A 22,538-nucleotide genomic window follows, 5' to 3' on the forward strand; every position below is an offset into this window, starting at 1 on the left:
AACTAACACAACATGGTGAACCCACTGTACTTCAATTAAAAGTTTTTTTCCTATTCTTATGAAAGACAGTTAATTAGACGGAGGCCTAGCGGACTATTCTTGCTAAGCAGCTTGGGCAGGCTGAGGCGGCGGCCCGCGGAGCAGCTGCGCGCGTGCGCACGGCTGCCCGCTTTGGTTTCATTGCTGGGCCCACGTGCTCGCTGTTTCCCATCTTGCTTGTTAAGTACGCTGGGGACGTATTCGATCTTCCGTGGTTGAGTGGTTGTGGCTGGAGGCGGGCTCTGCTCCTGGCATCCTGAGACTACGGGAAACCTCCGTCCCCGCGGCTCCTCGAGCGAACGTGGTGAGCTCAGAACTTGCGCAAGGCTCCTGCTAAGCGTAGCGAGTTACCGAGTTAGGGCGAGACGCGGCCTCCCCTCCTGCGCAGGCGCGGAGGCCTCGCTGGCTTTCGGTGGGGCGCTGGGCGACCCAGTCTGTCCTTGGCGTTTGTGGACTCCTCGTGCCCTTGCCGCACAGACCAGCGCCCTGCCCTGCTCACTGCTCTACATTTGCTCTCTCTGTGACCCTCTGTGGCCCTCTGCCCACACATTTCCTGTCTCCTTTGCCTCGCTTGGCCTAAGTGGCTCTACTCTCTAGTGTTCTGAGTTTTTCTTCACGTCCCATCCATCCAGTGTCCTAAGTTTAGCGCCTGTGGTTTAAACTTTGCTCTCTCACTCTCCCCTCCCCACCTCCCCCTGGTTTCCGATGACTGGCCAGTGATGTCGCCCTGCACCTATGAGCCAAGCTGGAAACCTCCAGGCCATTACGGACTTCTCCCCAACATCCAGGTGTTTCCAGTGAAGGTTGCTCCCATCCAGCGCTTTCCCTGCATCCCCAGGCCAGAGCCCCTATCCCAGGCCTAGGCTACCCCAGCATCCTGGATCCCTCTACCCGATTTTTATTTTTTATTTTCCAAAAAGGCAACCTGAACACGCCCTGTCCCGTATGATAAGTGAACTCTACACGATAAAATTCAGAAACCCAGGAGGGACCTAAGCCCCCTCTCCTGTTACTGTCTGTCCCTCCCCTCTATATGCCAGACACACGAACTTCTTACTATTTTTAGAGGAGGCTTTTCTGCCTTTGCACTATCATTGTTTTTTTTCTCCCCAAAATGTCCTCCTCATTTTCTCTAGCTAAGATCTATTCTTCTTTCACAATGATTTTATGAAGTTTTCTGGATTTCCTCAGGTTGAAGTAATTGTTCTTCTGTGGGGCAGCTGAATATGGTCCATGTCTCTATCAAGACATCTAACCCAACACTGAGTTTAAAAAAAAAAAAAAAAGAATTCTTTGCATTTGCAGAATAATTTATAGATGGCAAAGCGTTCTCACAGACTTTCTCTCCATGGTGAGTTGGAAAAAGCAGAGATAGGAAAGAGAGGCTGTGTTCCACGGCACTTTGGTGCCTGTTCTATTTTGGTCATTTTTGATGCACATGTCCTGTTATCTACACCTTTAGCAACAAGGAAAGTGTGTCAAACGTCCTGCCACTTTGGAGGATAAGAGCCTGGGCAGAGCACTTGGTGAGAATGGCCAGCCAACTCTGTTCTTGAAAGTGATAGCCTTGAATTAAAGACAGAAGGACCCAGGGGAAATCTATATGGACTCTTAGGGCCAGGCTTTTTTACTAAGAACCTTCTTTGTAAAACACTGAATACCTTTTTAAGGATAAATTTAAGCTAGGAACTGCTCCACCTCTTTTCATCTTTTTTGTTTGTTTGTTTGTTTTAATCATGGAATTAGGTCTGCCTGGTTAATCAGTGCCCAGAGCAAAGGTAATCTAGGGGCAGTTGGCACTAGATAATTCAGCCACTGGCTAGAGGTTCAACCAGAAGAGAGTGAGAGAGGGTGGACTCAGAAAGCATTTATTGAGCTACCTAAAAGAGCATATAATCATTGAACTTTAGAGCTTGAAAGGATCTAGTCTCTACTTATGGCTGAGGAATGACCTGGAGAAGACAAGCACCTGTCAGGACCCGCACCATTAATGGCTGTGAACACCTGACTCCCATCCAGAACCCTTTCCCAGCCTCATCAATAGACACAAGGGTATAAAGATGCCTTGTGAGGGCAGATAACTAAGGGCACACTAATGCAGTTGATTGTGAGACTGAACCTTCATTGGGGGGTAAATTAGGGGGATGATAACAGTAATAGAAGCCAAGAACTTCTTTTTAAATTAATTTTTATTGGACTATAATTGCTTTACAATGTTGTGTTAGTGTCTGCTGTACAGCAAAGTGAATTAGCCATACGTATACATACATCTTTTTTAGATTTCCTTCCCATTTAGGTCACCACAGAGCACTGAGTAGAGTTCCCTGTGGGATACAGTAGGTTCTCATTAGTTATCTGTTTTATACATAGGAGTGTGTATATGTCAATCCCAATCTCCCAATTCCTCCCACCACCCCCTTCCCCCTTTGAGAAGCCAAGAACTTTTTACTGGGTTATCTCACTGGGTCCTCACCAAAACCCTGTGAGAGGATGTATTCATTTCCTATTGTTGCGGTAGCAAGTTACCGCAAGTTAGTGACTTTCAGCGACACAGATGTATCAGTATGATCTTAGAGTTTGGAGGTCAGAATTCTGAAATGAGTTCCACGGGACTGAAGTCAAGGGGTCTGCACACCTGGTTCCGTCTGTAGGCTCTGCGGAGAGCATCCATTTCCTTGGCTGTTATAGCTTCTAGTGGCCACCTCTTTTCCTTGGCTTACGGCCCCTTCCGCCATCTTCAAAGGACATTATTCCAGTCTCTGCTTCCATCATCACCTCATCTTCTCCTCTGCCTCTGCTTCCTCCTGAATCCCTCTTCTAAGAACCTTTGTGATTATACGGGGCCTTTGTGATTATACTGGGCCTATCAACTAATCCAGGATGATCTCCTCATCATGAAATCCTTCACCTAATCCCATTTACAAAAAATATGGTACCGTAATCACAGGTCCCAGGGACTAGAATGTGGATATATTCGGGGGGGGGGGGGCATTGTGCAGAGAGGTACTATTCTACAGCTGAGGAAACCGAGGCTCAAAGAGATTAAGTAACTTCCATAGAGTTAGATGGTTACTAAGGACCACAGTCATTCATTCTTTACCGCTATCTCTGGAACTGAATTACAAGGAGGAAAAAATAAATGATATAACTAAGCTCAAGGTACATATGATCTAGTATTATTAGATTTTTAGACCAAAAATATACTAAGCCTGTGGTCTGCATTATAAAATATAATCCATTATAAGGAAAAAGGTTCTAAGCTTTGTTTTCCTTTTAAAGGATAACATTCTGTAACAGCTCTAGGTAATTCTTGAACTATAATAGGCCATCCTCCAGTTACTCATCCTGCTAGCTGCTGTGAGCTGGTATTTTAATTTTCAAAGCTTCAGTCAGCTTCAATATATTTCTACCCATTAGTAGTGGCCACTCTGTATGCAGAATAAAGCTAAAAATGTTTAAACTTGACAGCATTTCTTTTTCAGTTTTGAGGTCATCTGCCTCATTTTTCCGAATCTCTCTTTTCTCACAGTTGGGTGGCTCAAGTTCAAATCTAGCTAGCCATTCATCTGAAATGGATTTTCGACATCCTCCTGTCTACATTAGCTTCCCCTAGAAACTCCCCAGTTTGTCAAATACTTCTCACAAAATATGGTTCCTAGGATTGAAGATGATATGCAGCCGTAGTTTAATCATACTGAGTACAGTTGAGATGTTCTTTTCCCTTAATTGGAAAGTGTACTTCTGTAATATTGCCTTATTGACATAGAATAAATGGAAAGTTGGACAGACCAGCCCATTTCCAGAAAGACAGAAAGAAACCATTTTAAGCTGCAGCTTGACTGATAACCCACTTGATATCCAGAGAAAGAAGCAAAACCTTCCTTTTACACCTTGATCACTTGTAAGTGCTACGTGGTCAGCTTTGATGGGGTTAAGAAGGCCTGCTTTCCTTGGGGGGGGTGTGTGTGTGTGTGTCCTTTCCTTAATTTATTTTAGTTATAAATATTTACATCTTATTACACACACACACACACACACACACACACACACATAGGCTATGAAAGTTAATAATGAAATACATCTCCCATGAAATGATTGCCCAATTTAGGAAGTAGGACATTGCAATATAGTTGATATTGAATATATACAATGTTCCTTGTTCATCCTATCTCCTATCTCCCTCCACTGAGGTATACTGTTATAAATTTTATGTTTATCATAAGGAATTTTTTAAAGTTTTATTATGTGTGTATATCTCCGTAAATAATAAATATTTTAAAATTTTGCTTGTCTGTGGGCTTTATAAAAATAGTAGCATGCCACATATAATTTCCCGTAACTTGCTTTTTCATTCACAGTTGTATTTCTAAGCTCTATCTATTATGTAAGGCTAGAATTTGCTCATTTACCCTTGCTGTATAATATTCTGTTGTGTGAGCATATCACTTTATTTGTTTTTCTATGGATGGACTCTTGGGTTATTTCCTGTTTAAGGAGTTTATTTCCAGTGATTTGCTATTACAAACAATGCTGCTGTGAATTTTCATGAACAGGCCTCTTGGTGCACGTGAGTAAGGGTTTCTCTAGGAATAGAATTGCTGGGTCAGAAGGTAAATGCATTCTTTACTAATTCAAAATTATTTTTTAAAGAAGTTGAACCCATTGACACTCCCTCCAGCACTGTGGTAGAGTTCTTGTTGCTGCACATCCTTGATAACATTTGGTAATGTCAGGCTCTTAAATTTAACCCATCTAAAATGTATTTTATTGTGGTCGGAAAAAGCATTGCCTTGATTTCTAATGAGGTTGAATGTCTTTTCATACTTATTTACCATCGATGTTTCCATTTTTGTGAAATGCTGTTCATATCAACCACCTATTTCTTAGTTCATAGGTGTGTGTGTGTGTGTGTGTGTGTGTACTGTGGTCAGATTTATCAATCTCTTCTTTTATGCCTAGTAATTTTTGAATTTTGCTTAAGAAATCCTTCCATTCCTATTTTATATTTTTTCTAAATGTTTAAAAATTTTACCTTTATATTTAAGTCTACAATGCATCTGGAGTGGATTTTTGTGTTCTATTGCATGAGATAGGGATCCAATTTCATTTTTCTCATATGAAAAACAGTTATACTAGCATAATTTCCCGCCTTGGTCTTCAATGCCAAGGCTTTCATAAATTAAAATTTCGATTATGTGAGACTGCTTTTGGGCTTTCTATTCTATTTCGTTGGACCATCTGTTTCTGTGTGAACACCTCAGGTTTGCTTTCCTTTTCCTCTTTTGTTTTCCATTCTTCTGCCCTCCTCTAAGGATCCTGGGTCTTTCATTCCATAATTCACTTATATCCAAGGTCAGCCAATTTATTAGGCGCATCCTGATAGATTCCATAGTGTATCAATAACAGAACAAACAGGGCTATCTCTTGCTCATGGTGATATACTCTCATAGCACATGCCAGTATGTTATAAAGTCCCCATCGCCACCAGGGTGACCATGGCAAACAGGAGTGAAGGGGGCAAAGAATATGTTCTGTCACTTTTTCTCTAAGATTTCACTACAATTTCTTTTTCATATGTGCCACCGTATCACTCTGTTGACTCAGTTTTTTTCTTCTAAACAGCTGTCATCCAGGTCTCCCCCAACTCTGCACCCTGTACTTCCTAATTATGTTTTATAATAAATGCAATACTTTATATTTTCCTCTCTAAATTTTATCTAATTCATTTTATCAGATCATTTTATATACATGATTATATTATTTCAACTATTCACAACCATTCAGTGATGATAATCCTATCTGCATCCACATCAATACAGTTTTTGACAGGAGAAAGCTCAATAGCTCAATTGACGTTGATTAATTAATTCTCAACTGTTCAACTCATCTATTCATTCTTTGTCATTCAGGTCACATCCTACTATCTTACCCCAGGATACCTTACAAGACTTTGTCAAGCATCTTGCTGAAATAGGTATGTGATGCCATTGGTATACCTTGATGTAAATGCACATAAAATATAATTTAACATATTTGTTTTATCATATTGTCAAATAGCACATATCATATATCATATATTTGTTTATGTCTCCTCCCCAACCCATTGCTACTCTTTATTGATGACCTCATTTCACTTTCTTTCAATAATATTCATAAACCATGTATTGAAGTATAACTTCTAGAATTACAGGTGTTACGGGTATGATATTGTTTCCCACACCCACTTTTCTCCCCTCACTGCCCTCAGGTCCCGCTTTTGATAATCAAGACAAAATTTACTTTTCTCATCTACAACAACGAGAAAAACTTTTTGTTGGTTGCTTGTTTCTCTCTATTACTTCTGAAGATCTAATGCATCTGAGCCTAGAGACTTAAACACAATTAGGTACTCACTTTCCATCTTCTCATTTTTTCAGTCTACTACTAAAATTAACCATTTCAGGTCTCTTCTTTACAGTTTGAGGGTCATTCTTCCTGATAAAAATGACAGAAGCCACAGGGAGAAGGACCGTTTTCCTTCCTCTTTGTCATATGCTAACATTGCACCATCTGGCTCAAGCCAGGGGTCTAGCCCTTCCTGTTCTTCTTGCCCTGAACATAACCAAAGGGCATTTTTACTTACTCAGCGTTTTCTTTGCAAGCTTCAGCTCATCCTTGACTCCAGCTTTATTGATTTTATTCTGACATGTCACCATGCTGCTGACATCCAAATTGTGCTAGGGAAGGTGAAAGAAAGCTTGTCAAGACTTAGTGAAGCTGAACCTTAAACAAACACCAATCTTGCTGGTTACACTGGTAATTAATCCTGCTGAGAGCATATTCCCAAAAGAGGATTGGAGGCTAAGAGATGGGTTTGATCACATGAGATAGAGACACCTATCAACTCTACGCCTAATGCTGCTACCATATGGCGAAGGACATTCTTTACAGTATCTGAAGGATGTCTCTGAAATAACATCTGTGCCTAAGAATAGCAATACTGTCCATTGTGTTGATTTTCAGTAGCCAATGCCAGACACATAGTAGTACTCAATAGAAATTTGTTTATTGACAAAATGAGAACAATAAATATTGGAGGAGAGGAAAAAGGATTATTTCCTTCAAGTCACATGAGGGACTAAAGTTGAGAATATGGATTTAATTGTTTATACTGTCTTTGGACTGATTTGACATTTTTCACTTTAAGATTCTGGCCACTTTGATCCACAGGGAAACATTAGTGGTGAAAATATAGAATCTGCTTCTTGGAAAATGCATTGCTTAGACAGATTAAAGACACATAAGCTAGAGAAAGTATGCAAATCTTCCTTGTTTGAATGGAAGGGAAAGGAAGCAATGGAAGGAATTAGTGGAAATTTTCAAATCTTAGTCTCTTTCTGATATCTTTGATACAAGCCGCTGGGAGTGAGTCAAGAAGGAAGAAGACTAACAAAGTCTTCTTGGCTAGAGATATTCTAATACTAATGATGCAAGGTCAAAACATCCGCCAAAAAACAACTAATATTTTCTCTTGAATATTAGTAATTAAAACTGTTTTAATACTCTCAGTTATTCTCGGTTAAGTTTGCAGAAAAATGTGTATATGTGAGTGCGTGTATAGGTGAAGAGAGAGAAAGAAAGAAAGAATCATTTTTCTTTTCCTAGGGTTCAATAGTTTAATATACAGTGTAGTCCAGGGCTTTGCAGAAATGAGCTTGTTTAACAACTCCTGGTACTGCGTGTAGTAATCTCTAAGTTTGCTCAAGTCCTTTTGGAAATAGGCATGGCGGAAATGATAGATTGCTAATCAATTCCCTGTGTATTTGTATTGATTCTATATCTCACTATTCACACTTGCTTAAACATTCATTCAAATCGAGACCCTTTTTTGGTTAAAAAAAAAAGTACGCAATGATGTGAACTGTCTTAACTGGTGACTAGCTGGATGGGAGAGGTTTTCCTCAGCCACAGATCCAACTTCAGTTCAGGGTTTGCTATTTTTAATCACAGAACTTTGAAACTTAATTCAGTTAAAGAGGGAGGAAGTTGTCAGGGGAGGGTAGCTAAAAGTTCATGCTAAATTTACTTAGAACCAGATTGTGTTCATTAATATTTATACGTCTCTGGTTGGGAAGGGCGATTACGCTCCTTTAAAAACACTGGGTATTCATTATCCGCGTATCGCGTGGCCTTCTGATCAGGGAAGGTGGGTTTTTCATTGTGCGATCAGTGGAGATACAGATGGAAACCATCTGGTGCCTCATCCCTTGTCTGTCAAAGCCTCGTCTTGTCTCTCACATGTCAACGATGAATGGAAGGATTTCAATCTCGAGCTGAACAATGCAGCTCGAATCCCTCAGCTAGCCAAGGGGTTCTTGGCAAGCGTTGATGGGCTTAATATTTTAAAGAAACCAGCAATCATTTTAATTCATTAGTTGAGGCCTGTTGTTCTAGGCAGTGTTTTTGATTTGTATTTTGGGCATTGGCTTTGTTTTTGACTCACAAGCGTATTCCATATGGACATATTTTCTTTTACACAGTGTAACTCGTGGGGACAAAAGTGGGAGTTTTATCAGATAAAATGACCAAAATGCTGAGAGTTCTTTTAATCATCTTCTGTATTGATTATGATTCATATTAAGAGTTACCGAAATTTTCCTTGTTAGCTAAGAGCATAAATCAGAGAACACAGAATTTAATTAACCTAACTATAGACAATACATCTAAAAATCCATGCATTTCCTATCTCAATTCCTTTGAGATAGGAAACTTGGTGCAGAGCTGTCTTAGAGCACCTTGGGTCCACGCTCTAGTGGCTGGCTGTCTGTCTGTGAAGATGACTTCCGAGATGGAAGCAAAGTAACCAACCCACATGGTTAGCTTTGACAGTCATACTCTAGCTAGTAAAGAACAGGTTGGTTTTCCTGCATTCCACATTGAGAAGGAAGAGGTGAATCACCAAAAAGCAAGTTGATGTCAGAGCCTTATTCAGAAACTCATTTCCAGGGTACATCCTGGGGTTGGTAGAGATTCAGCCCAACTCTTTACACCTGCCAAGACTGTGGTGGCCTTTACAGCAGTTATAAGCGCACCATTGACATGAGTGTGGAGAGTGGACATATGTATACATATAACTGATTCACTTTGCGGTACAGCAGAAACGAACATAACATTGTAAAGCAACTATACTCCAATTTAAAAAAAAATTCATAAGCTTGAAAAAAAAAGATTGTGCATTTCACTATATGTAAATTTTACCTTAAAAAGTAAATAAACAGTTCATAATATGCAAAAAAGAAAAAAGAGAGAACACGTATCAGGCAAATTCTTTTATTTATTGTAATGATTGTTGTGTTGATACATAGTGCTTATTACCTGCCAGGTACTGTTCTACGATGCTATATAGACTTTCATTCATTTAATCCTTGCAACCACTCCAATAGGTAAATTCTATTATTACCCTCATTTTACAGATGAGGAAACCGAAGCCCGAAGAGATTAAGAACTTGCCCAAACTCCCTAGCTTTTAAATGGCAGCATAGGGATTCAAATCCAGATAGCCAGTCTCCAAAATCTGTGTGCATATCCTGCAAACTGTCTCTCACAGTCACCATCGGAGGTAGAGGTCATTCTTGTTATTTCTGTTTCAAAGATGAGGAAACTAAAGCACGTCCTTAGTCTAGGACGTATAACTCGTAGCTGTGGAGCCAGGACTCAGCCTTTCTGAATCCCATTCTCTTTATACAATGGAAAATTCAGAACAGTCACTATGAGGCACCACAAGGAACTCAGTCATTAGAGAAGTACTGTATCTGTTCAGGGTAGTACAGTCCTAGGAAAAGGAAATATACTGATTCTTTACAGATTTACAATAATGTAATTCAACCGAATGATTATAGTTTATTTTTGATGAACATGGAATTGAAATTAACTCATTCTGATGCTACTCAGTTGAGTGTTTCCTCTATTTTTCTTGCCTCCAAATGTTGGTGAACGTAATCCTTAGTACGTGAAAAGCTTTTTCAATTCAATAGGAAGAAAACTGAATAGTCACATTTTTTAAAGAATGGACAAAGAATGAAAATAAATACAAGTGGGCTATAAATTTTTTTAAATGACAAAAAGATTTAACCTCATTAAAGAGTAGTAGGAACTCCTCCTGGTACTAAAGTGGCCCAGATTAAATAAAGTGGTGATATATAGCATCACCCTATGGTGCAAGGGAATTGGCTAAGGATGCTTTTGTTTAAAGGACAAATTTTCAATGTGTGTCAATAGCCTTAAAGGGTATACACACTTTGATCTATGAATACTGCTTCTAGGGACTGATGCCAAGAATGGCATCATGAATGTGAACAAAGACTTTTGTTAGGACTTCCCTGGTGGCGCAGTGGTTAAGAATCCGCCTGCCAATGCAGGGGACACAGGTTTGAGCCCTGGTCCGGGAAGATCCCACATGCCGCAGAGCAAGTAAGCCCATGCGCCACAACTACTGAGCCTACGCTCTAGAGCCCACGAGCCACAACTACTGAGCCTGGTTGCCACAACTACTGAAGCCCGTGCGCCTAGAGCCCGTGCTCCGCAACAAGAGAAACCGCCGCAGTGAGAAGCCCATGCACCGCAATGAAGAGTAGCCCCCGCTCGCTACAACTAGATAAAGCCCGCACACAGCAATGAAGACCCAGCACAGCCACAAATAAATAAATAAATAATTTAATTAAAAAAAAAGAATCCGCCTGCCAATGCAGGGGGCACGGGTTTGATCCCTGGTCCGGGAAGATCCCACATGCTGCGGGGCAACTAAGCCCGTGCACCACAACTACTGAGCCCACATGCCACAACTTCTGAAGCCCACGCGCTCTGGGGCCCACATGCTGCAACTACTGAAGCCCACACACCTAGAGCCCGTGCTCTGCAACAAGAGAAGCCCCCGCTCCCCACAGCTAGAGAAAGCCCGCGCAGCAACAAAGACACAGCACAGCCAAAAAAAAAAGAAAAACAACTTTTTTAATAATCAAAGAAAACATTATTTATAAAAGCAAAAATATGAAACAACTGCTAAAGTTTTGATAAAATATATTTAGCACATTCCTGTGATGGAATAAAGGCAACTTTAAAAATATGATATCTAAAAATATTTAATAATACAGTAGGATGTAAAAGATGTAAGTGAAAAAGCAGGTTAAGAAGGTTATAAAACAATGTGTACAATACAATCATTTTTTTATGAAAAGCAAATTGATATCAAAATGTTAATAATGTTCTTTCAAAGTAGCAGTGGAGTTATTTTTATTCTTTATGCTTTTCCTTTCTGTTACAACAAAAAGTGAATTAAAAATCAGAAATAAAATAATACCTTTTAACTTTAAAAAAATTTTTCTACTAGATTTTTATAATCCTGTAAAAAATGCGATGTTAATGAATGTAAGAAGGGCTCTAGACTTATGGACATTTAATGAGGTATCGAGGCATAATGAAGGGACATGGAGTCAATTAGCCCTTTTAATTTGTATCACATAGCACAGCGGTTCTCATGAGGTCCACTTTCTGATTCAGGAGGTGTGGATGAGGGCCAGAAATGTTCATGTCCGAGAAGTACACCAGGGCCCGAACTGTTTCAACCATGATCTCAATCACAGCTGGATGTCAGAATCCCTTAAAGAGCATTAAAAAACCCAGAACAATTAGGTCAAACCTCTGGGTCTTGGGCTAGAAGGACTCCAGGTGCTTCTAGCAGTTGGCCAGGGCTGAGAACCACTGCTGCCACCGCGCTTCCAAGCCACCATTTTCATCCTGTATTAACTTCAGAAATTGAAAAGCTGAAGCCCTCTGTCTGCAATGAACTGAACTATAAAGACTTTGAAGATCCTTAGTCACCAAGCAGGTAGTTTTAGTGGAGTGATTCTCCATCAACATTCTTAATATATCCCTGGAAAGCACGTTTACAAAATTTCTCTATTTAAATATCTTGTCTTCTGCTGGATTGGAGTAGAGAATTTTCCTCTGAGAACTTTTGTTGTGAAGTAAATAAAGGTTTTCTTGGAGTAGGCCATATATACCTCGGTGTTCATTCTGTTCTTTTTTTTCTTCTTTTTTAAAATGTTTTATCTTATATTGGAGTATAGCTGATTTACAATGTGTTAGTTTCAGGTGTACAGCAGAGTGATTCAGTTATACATGTACATGTATCCATTCTTTTTCAAATTCTTTTCCCATAGAGAATATTGAGTAGAGTTCCCTGTGCTGTATAGTAGGTCCTTGTTGATTATCTATTCTATATATAGTAGTGTGTATCTGTTAATCTCAAACTCCTAATTTATCCCTCCCCCCCACCTTTCCCCTTGGGTAACCATACATTTGGTTTTGGGGGGTTTTTTAGTTTGTTTTTTTTTTTAATATAAGTGTTTATTTATTTATTTATTTGCCATACCACGCAGCATGCAATGCAGGATCTTAGTTCCCTGACCAGGGATGGAACCCGTGCCCCCTGCAGTGGAAATGCAGAGTCTTAACCACTGGACCGCCAGGGAAGTCCCTTAAGTTTGTGTTTTCATGTCTGTGATTCTTTTCTTTTACAATGAAATCAGATTCAATCAACAGATTGTCCTGAAAAGCACTGATGAACATAAAATTACCCAGAATCATGCTTGATACGCTACACTGGGTACAGTACACAGTTATATAGCACTAGGACGTACCTCCTTGGAAACGGTAGGGCTAACCCAGTATTACATGTCAGCTTTACATACAAAGCAAGAGTCTGACCCATGGATGAACACTGATACTTGGAAGTCAGCAATGGGTACTGAAGTGCATTGAATCGGTTCCAACCTCTGAATACATTGTGCTCCAAATGTGTCTTATAGGTTAATTCTTGAGAACACAGAATTTACTTGCCTGTGGAAATAATGGTTGTTAAGTCCCCTTTTTCAAAACTCAAAGCCGGGGCGACAGGAACCAGGCAAACTGGTAGCAGAGTAGGTTTTTCTCATCACCCTCCCTTTCTTTACCTCCTAAGCGTTCTCTCTTCTACTGCAGATGACCCCTCCCCAGCTGTGTCAGTCATTTATTGCTTTATAACAAACCACCCCACAACTCAGTGGCTTCAAATAAAAACGGTTTGCTATTTCTCACAATTCTGTGGGTCAGGACTTCAGGTAGGGTTGTCTGGGCAGTTTTCTTGCTCCATTTGGCATTGGCTGGGGATCACTCATTCAGCCTATTCAACTGTGGCCGGGCTGGGCTAGAATCTCCAAGAAGCTTTTACTCAACTGTGGGTGACCTGGTGTTTCTCCTGGGGCCTTGCCACACAGCTAGTTTGGATGTTCTTACAGTGCGGAGGTGTGAGGGGGCTCAGAACTCTCACATGGAAGCTGGCTTCCAAGAAGAAGAAGCAGAAGTTTCCAGTCCTCTTAAGTCTTGGACTAAGAAATCCCGGGACCCAGCATATCACTTCTTCCACGTTCTATTGGTCAAAGCAAGTTACAAGGCTGCCCCAAATGTAAAAGGGAGGAGAAGTGCATCCTACCTTCAATGGAGGAGTGGCGTGTGCTTATAGGGAAGGAAAACATTGGTGGCCATCTTTGGAGACGGTCTTCTGTACCATCCCTTCCCTGTTGGATTCTGGAGGAGGTTGGGATGTGAGGTCCTAACTCTTCAAAGTAAGACCCACCGATGTGGTCATGTCCCCAAAGCTCAGGGGCATCCAGAGATGCAATAATTCCTCAGCAGCAGCTAAAAGAACGGTGAATTCATGCCTATCCCTCTTTTAGCTCCTGTTTTATCATTAAAAAGTCAGGAATCTCAGTTTGCATCTGGGAAGGAAATGGAGGAAAGTGGCCATATCAACGTTAGTTTCAGCTGTACCCGAAACCCCAAATAACAGTGAGGTAAACAGAAGTTTATTTGTTTCTCCTGTGAAGTTCAGAGGCAGGCCCTGAAGTGCTGGCATCGTTTCTTTAAACCCACTACTCCACCCTCAAAACGAAATTGGAAAAATGGCAACTCTTCCGTAACTACTGCACAGATCAAATCCATATCCTTAATTCAGAATACCCTAATTCCTCACTCGTGGGTCTTTGACTCTGGGCAGTTATCCATCCATGCCACCAAATTTCCTGAATGTCCACTTTTTATGGAAATGATGCTAGCATAGCATACAGGCTTCGTGAACAATTACAGATAGACAGAATTTCAAGCCTTATAAAATTTTCCAAGCCCCCCCAAAGCTACGGGGTTTCTCTTGATTTCTCAGGGTGTGAGTCACAAAATTTTTGCATCAGATTTGCCTACTGAGCATGTTTAACGTACAGATTACTGGGCCCCATCCAAGACTTTCTAAATCAAATTCTTTGGAGGATAAGACCCAGGAATCTGCATTTTCACAAGTGTCCTCTGTGATTGTGTGTGTGTGTGTGTGTGTGTGTTGAATTTGGAGAATCATTGCCATATAACATTGGGTAATTTTTTAAGACTTGCAGTATTTTCATTTAGCACATCATGATCTCACCTAAGAAGCCACTTTGCAAAAGGTGCTACAAAGAGGGTTATAAATACGTGGTTTAAGGAAATTCTTCAGTGTTCAGTGCGGGCGGGATCTAAATACATAAAACTTAAGGGCAAATAAAGCCTTTTAAAAAAAGTTTCATAGTCGTATCTTAACCAAGTAACGCTAGATATGGTCACAGAAAAATCCTTTTTTTCATCTGCATATCTTTGGTGTCTGTGTGTGTGTGTGTGTGTGTGTGTGTGTGTGTGTGTGTGTACACATAAATGTGCAAACCATGAAAAGGGAACAGGGTTGCAGGAGACTACAACAAAGATTGAAGGGTAGCATCTACCCTAAGAACAGCCAACTTCTGGGAGATAATTAGACAAGTTGGCACGGGCTCGAACAGGGAAGAAAAGGGAAAGAATAGGACAAACGTTTAATGACCTTGAGAACACGAACTCCCCCTCAGACAGTCACACGACAGCTGGACAGTATTGGCTTTGGACCAGGCAACCCAAGTGTGAATCTGCCTCAGTCACTTACCCAGTCCTGTGGTTATGCGTAAATTACTTAATCCCTCTAGATCCCCATTTCTTCATCTGTGAAACTGGATGATGAAAGAACCAACATAATCAGTGACACAAGTGCTGGGGAGAGTTAGCAAGGAAAACAGCAGGAGATGTTGGCATGAGATGGGCACTCAGTGGCACCCATGGGAGAGGGGCCAAAGCTAAAAAGACTCTCTCTTTTGAAATGTAGCTAATCAATATTGCTATTTTTAATTCATATTAAATATTGCATATTTAATTCAAGAGTGACCAAAACCAAGGCCACCCGTGCTTTTAGAGTTTCTAGCCGTAGAAGGATGGTGAGCCAAGAGTTAGAATATTTGTAGGTAGAAGAGAACTTCAAGAGGAGCTAATAACTGAAGCCCATCATTTTGACTTTTTAGTTTCTAAGAAATAAATGACAGATCATTGGTGATATTGCTCTAGTTTTCTATACTAGCAAGTTATTTTTTGCTGGTTGCAATCAGAACATCTGAGGATGACACTAATTCACTCAAGAAATTATTCTAACTCAATGGGACATGACCTCAATTTCACCCAATTACATTTTAGACCCTAGAGGAGCCCTAGGAGATAATTTAGGCCTATTTTATAAATATTTATTGTTCAACCAGGAAGAAGTGACTCGCCCAAGGCAGGTGGTGTCTTCGTGATTCGATCAATGTTCCTTCTCCTCTGCCAAAATACTTTGGCCAGGGATTCTGGACCAGCCCTTTCTTTCTTTTTTTTTGAATTGAAGTATAGTTGATTTATAGCATTGTGCCAATCCCTGCTGTGCAGCGAAGTGACTCAGTTATGCACATATAAACAGTCTTTTCTTTAAATATTCTTTTCCATTATGGTTTATCATAGGATATTGAATAGAGTTCCCTGTGCTACACATCTTGTTGTTTATCCATCCTATATATCATAGTTTCTACCTGCTAATCCCAAACTCCCAGTCATTTCCTTCCCCACCCCCTCCCCCTTGGCAGCCACAAGTCTGTTCTTTATGTCTGTGAGTCTGTTTCCGTTTTGTAGCTAAGCTCATTTGTGCCATATTTTAGATTCCACATATAAGTGATATCATATGGTATTTGTCTTTTTCTTTCTGACTTACTCCACTTAGTATGATAATCTCTAGTTGCATCCATGTTGCTGCAAATGGCATTATTTCGTTCTTTTTTATGGCTGAGTAGTTTTCCATTGTATATATGTACCACATCTTCTTTGTCCATTCATCTGTCAATGGACATTTAGGTTGTTTCCATGTCCTGGCTATTGTGAATAGTGCTGCTGTGAACATAGGGGTGCGTGTATCTTTTCGAATTAGAGTTTTGTCTGGATATATGCCCAGGAGTGGGATTGGGGACCAGCCCTTTCTTAATCACCAGTAATAAGTGCCTACAACTGTGCTATGTTTAGGGGCCACTGCTTTGAACAGCACAGACATGGTTAAGCTCTCAGATTGCTCACCAGCTAGGAAGACCCACTGAACAATTCACTGAATTTTAGCCAAAAGGATTATGGGAGAGTATCACAAAAGAATGTCAAGGAAGACTTCCCTGTTGAGCTGAGCCTTAAATGAAAAGGTAATTGGTCAATAAGAAGCAGGAAGGGAGGGAAGATTTAATAGTATGAAGCAAGGGAGATGTAATGGGAGTAACCAAAGAACCTGGAGGTCCTGAAAAGCCAGTGGGGCAGGAAAAGAGAGAGAGGGGAAAAGTAGGGCAAGGTGAGATCAGAGGGGTAGGCAGGAGCCGTGTTGAGAACAGGGACTCTATCTAAAGGGTTAGAGAGAGTCACTGAAGGGTGTTAAACAGGTAATAGACCACGCATGCGATCAGCATGTCTGAGCACTGACTGCAGAGTGGAGAGGGATGTGGGTGGAAGGAGGTTCACAGGGTGCCAGCGGGTAAGAACAGGCAGGAATCGGGTATGCTTTGTGCCATGTGATTTACTTAGCAGAGCTTTGTTTCATTAGGGGATTATTAACATTATTTTTTAAAATAAATTTTTTTACTGGGTAAAAACAATACATACTTATTGTAGAAAATCTGGAAAATAAAGGAAACGTAGAAGAACAAAATCACCCCAAATTCCACAATTAAAGTCAAGTAGCTTTTTATACTTTGGGAATATTTCTTTTCCAGTCTTTCTTTCCTAAGTTCATTTTTAATATATGTAATATATATTATATATATATATGTTATATATATATATATAATATCACACCAAGATAAAAATATATACCATTTTTACAAAAATATTGTTAGCAGTTTTGAGTGCTCATTGTATGCAAGATTCTGAACAGAGTGCTTTTCCAATACTACCACAATTTAATCCTCAAAGTAACCTTATGAGGTGGGATCTATTATTGTCCCCTTTTATAGATGAAGAAACTGAGGCTTAGACAGATTAAGCCACTTTTTAAACAGCTTTACTGAGGTGTAATTGACATACCATGAGCTGCACGTATTTAAAGTCTACAATTTGATAATATCTGACATAGGTATATACCTGGAAATCTTCACCATAGTCAAGATGATGAACTTAAATGTCACCCCAAAGTTTTCTCTTCTCCCTTAATTATCCCTTCTCCCCACTGCCCTCATCCCTAGGCAGCCATAGATCTGCTTTCTGTCACTATAGGTTAGTTTGACTTTTCTAGAATTGTGGACTTATACAGTATGTATCATGTTTATTGTGTGGCTTCTTTCACTCAGCATAATTATTTGAGATTAATCCCTGTTGTTATATGTACCAATAGTTCATTGATTTTTATGGCTGAGTGGTATTCCATTGTATGGATACCACAATTTGTTTATCCATTCACCTGCTGATGAATATTTGACTGTTTCCAGTTTTTGACCTTTACAAATAAAACATCTATGAGCATTAGTATACAAATCTTTGTATGGGTATATGTCTTCATTTTTCTTGGGTAAATACCTAAAAATGGAATGGCTAGGTCATAGGGTAGGTATATTCAGAATACAGAAAGAACACTGAAAACCCAATAATAAGAAAACAAGTAACCCAAAATAAAAGTAGGCAAAAGTTGTAAATGTACACTTCACCAAAGAAGATATACAGATGGCAAATAAACACATGAAAAGATGCTCAACGTTATTAGTCATTCAAGAAATGCGAGTTAAAATCATAGTGAGATACCACTATACTCTGATCAGAATGGCTAAAGTGAAGAAGACTGACCATTCCCAGTCTTGGTGTCTCCCATACTCTGCTGGTGGAAATGTAAAATGGTACAACCCCTTTAGAAAACTGTTTGGTAGTTTCTTAAAAGGTTAAGTGTAAACTTTTACTATATAAGTTTCCTATGGCTGCTGTAACAAATTACTATAAATTTGATGGATTAAAATAGCAGAAATTTATTCTAAGTTCTGGAGGTCAGAAATCCAAAACCAAGGTGTCAGCAGGGCTGTGTTCCCTTCAGAGGCTCTAGGGAGATTCTGTTGTTTGCCTCTACTGGTTCCTGGTGGTTGCCAGCATTCCTTGGCTTGAGGCTGCATCATACCAGTTTCTGGTTCCATCGTCACACCACCTTGCCCTCTTCTCGGTGTCTGTATCCAAACTCCCTCTGTCTCCTCTTATAGGGAAACGTGATGATATTTAAGGCCCACCTACATAATCCAGGATATTCTCTCCCTCTCAGGATCCTTAATTTAAGCATATCTTTTGCCATATGTGATAATATCTACAGGTTCTGGAGATTAGGACATGCACATATCTTTTGGAGGACTAACATTCAGCCCACTACACCTACCATAAGCAAATTTTTAACCTCATAACACAAGTGGGTTCTCATTTTATTAAAATTCTTTGTAAATATCTTTTCAAATTTTCACAAAATATTTTCCACGTCAGTGGATGGATGCATCACAGTGAACCATCACTTCAACTATTGAACATTAAGGAGATTCAGAAGAAATTCTTTATTTAAAATAATACTGCAGCAAACATCTTTATGTGTAAAGCTGTTTTTCTCTATATTTTGAGATTTTCCCCCCTCTTACTCTTCATAAATGAGTTCTGTGGGCCAAAAACTATGAATATGAACTTATTTGTATATCTTCTAGAAGGGTAGTACCAAATTATATTCTATCTAGAATATAAGAAAGCCTCTTTCACTGCTCCTTCCTATTTAAAGTAAAAAAAAAATTTTTGCAAACTGATAAGTAGAAAATGGTATCTTATTTTAATTTATATTTCTAATGAAATGAGATGTTTTCCTGTATTTTTTTAACTTTCTAAAATTATCTGTCTTCTGCTCCTTTGTCAATTTGATAATGCTTTTTTTTAAAATGATCTTATATGAACTCTATATAGTTAAAAATAGTGACACTTTAAAACTTGTGTTACGAATGTCTTTCTGAGTCTGTGGTTTGCTTTTGAATTTTGACAAGTTTTGATTTTGAGGGGTTTTAACAAACAGAAGGGTAAAATTATCTTACATAGGGACATTTTCCTTTGTATTTCTCCTACTGTGACATTTTGAGAACATTTGAGAATCTGAGAAAATTGTCCACATTCAGAGAGCAGATTAGATCATCTAATTTTCTCCCAGTTTTTTAAATCCATCTGTACTTTTATTTTGATATATGAAGAGAAGTTGAGATTATAACTAAGTTTTTCTCAACTCCTAAATAATTATCTCAAAATCACTTTTATTGAATAATCCATCTCTTTATTGTTGATTTGTCTTCTTTATCATTTTTTAAGGTTCTCATATCAACTAGAGTCTGTTTGGAGGACATTTATTCTATTCCATTCAACAATTTTTGGCCAGTACAGGAGATTTATATTAAAATTTTAAGATATATTTTAATATCTAGGCAAATCAGGTATGAACTTATATTTGTCTTAATCAGAGAAGACTTCTGCTTAAATACAATGCTGTCATTGCATGTTATAAAAGCAAACAGGCTAGCACATAAATTATCTTGCCAATAACTTATGTCAGCCTTTACTTCTATAAATTAGCACATGTATTTTTGACTCATGATGGAATACTCTCTGTATATAATGTTTACATCCTTCCCTCTCCTGCTCCTATCCTATCCCCAAACTCATGGCCAGATGAGTTAGCGTATTTAGAAGTGTCCTTGGAACTTTTAAGCTATTTGACAAATACACTTTCAGCATGCTGATTTTCTCCCCCTCAGCCACAGAAATGACCAGCAGCTGCTCAACTAATCAGATCCCCGCATTCTGATTTGGTTATTTAAATCAGGGTTTCTCAACCTTGGCACTATGGACGTTTGGGGGTAAAAAAAAAATCTCTGTTGTGTCCTATACACAGTAGAATATTTACCAGCATCCCCCATCAGTTGCCAGTAACACCATGCCCTCCCTGCTCCATTTGTGACAATCAAAAATATCTCCAGATATTGCCAAATGTCTCCTCTGGGACAAAATTGCCTGCATTGAGAATTATTCATTTAGGTCAAAGTAGTCAGGCGGCATGCAGCATAATAAACGTATTTAACTTTTATTCACTTATTATCATTTTTTGGTAATCTTAGGAATACAATCAGGTTGAACCTAGAGCAATCTAATTCACCGCACAATGATTCACTGTCATTGGGCTTAAAAAAATCAACCCGAGGGCATTCTGCTTGTCCATGTGACTTAAACATGACCCTGGTAAGAAGAATGACATTATGATTGCTCAAAATAAAACATCTCAGAGATCTCTTTCGGCTCACCCCTCCCCGCCGAGCCTATGTTGATGGTAAATTTGAAACGTTGTCAATTGGATAACCGTATTGGTATATGTAAATGAATGATGCCCTGAGTTTTAATCATACATTTTGATATTTAGAAAACAGCCTGAACTCTCTGTCCATAATTCTTTGACTCATCTTGCCTTTGATTTTAGCCTGTAACCATGGCTGTCTGAGCTGGTTAGTTCAGAGGGGTTTTACAAGATGGTAATTAGGCCAATGCTGCAGTTTCAATTAGCCTCACAGAAGAAAAACCCAGCTTCACAGAAGCAGACTGAACTGCTAACCCGGCCACCACTCTCAGCCAACAGCCGAAAGGAAGATGAGAACAGAGGTTGCTGCCGACTCAGCACTCCCAGGACCGTTTAGCCTGGACAAGCCAAGGTCACTACTCGTTGGTGGTGACGGGCCGTCCGTGTTGCACCCCTCCACCAGTTCACTGCAGAAACAGAAGAGGAACAGCACCCTGTAAATCCGAGCTGCCTTGACAGCCAGTGTAGACCATCGGGGCAAAGACTTCTTTATTCTAAATTTTTGGGAATTAACAAATAGGACAGCCACAGTTTTGAAAGGTGAACACCTCTTATTTTTGTTTTCAGATTTATAACTTTGGCCATCTGTCTGAAGTACGTTTTATCCACTCATGAAATTATCTTCTAGAGGGATGGGTGATCATACACAGAAATTTGCCTGCTGCTATGCAACTCTTAACGGTTAACACTGGCCATTTTTCTTTGGAATGGGAAGACTTTTATAAGTATTGAAATGGAGATTGAATTTCACTTGCATTTAATATGACTTTGTATTGGCAAAGGGATAGAAACAAGGATCCCTAGCACCAGTTTCCCTAATGTTAGTTTTTTTTATGTAAAACGTATCCTCCATGGAGACACGGCCCTCTGCATCTGCCCTGCATTCTAATGATTGGACTCAGTTCTGCTTTTGGAATATTTGCATTGTTCCTAGTAAACTGCCCACATAGTAACGGATGCAAGTAAAGCTTGGCCAGTTTGGTTTATAACTCTCAGTTCCAGCATTAAGGTACATCTGCTTTTTTTCCTTTTCCTCTGGTCTTTGAATTCTGATCATACTCTCCAATCCAGGCCACATTTTTCCTGTAGGGAGCTTCTGGAGCTTAAAACCATTTATATAATGGTCCTTTCTCATTGCTGCCTGAATTTTTCTTCTGGATTGTCAAGAGATCCATAGGTATTTTCAACAATGTGGGTCGATATTCTGGTGATGAACAGATATTTAATTTCAAGCTCTTCCATTCAAAATGCATTCATCAAAATGCAATCAACTTTGATAGACGATGGGAACATAGCTTTTAGATATCGATATTAACCTCACCTTATCAAAGGTCTGCTAAACATACCAACTCTCAAATGAATAATAGTGGACAAACCAAACAGATTGAGCCTTGACTGCAAGAATATCTACAGATGTTTCCGTGGATTGCTTTTTAAGCACTGAATTCAGGAGCATATGCTTTTTTTTTTAATTGAAGTGTAGTTGATTTACAATGTTATGTTAGTTTCAGGTGTACAGCAAAGTGATTCAGTTATATATACATATATATTATATATATATATTCTTTTTCAGATTCTTTTCTATTATAGGTTATTATAAGATATTGAATATAGTTCCCTGTACTACACAGTAGGTCCTTGTTGTTTATCTCTTTTATATATAGTAGTGCGTATCTGTTAATCCCAAACTCCTAATTTATCC

General features: G+C 39.4%; 1 protein-coding gene across 14 annotated transcripts in view; it reads left to right on the forward strand.

The window, feature by feature from the left end:
* The window catches only part of THRB (thyroid hormone receptor beta), a 386,050-nt gene that overhangs the window by 64,865 nt on the left and 298,647 nt on the right, over positions 1–22,538 (forward strand). For 9 of the 14 annotated variants that reach the window (XM_082460761.1, XM_082460767.1, XM_082460765.1 and 6 more), the window contains one exon: positions 5,949–6,013. The exons of 4 other annotated variants lie outside the window; for them this stretch is intronic. The gene's annotated coding sequence lies outside the window, so the exon portion shown is untranslated. Of the gene's footprint in view, positions 1–224; positions 344–5,948; positions 6,014–22,538 lie in introns of those variants that run through there. One more of the 14 variants, XM_082460764.1, reaches the window with a different exon arrangement.

The sequence above is a fragment of the Balaenoptera physalus genome (genome assembly GCF_965194825.1).
Source record: "Balaenoptera physalus genome assembly, chromosome: 4".
Taxonomy (NCBI): domain Eukaryota; kingdom Metazoa; phylum Chordata; class Mammalia; order Artiodactyla; family Balaenopteridae; genus Balaenoptera; species Balaenoptera physalus.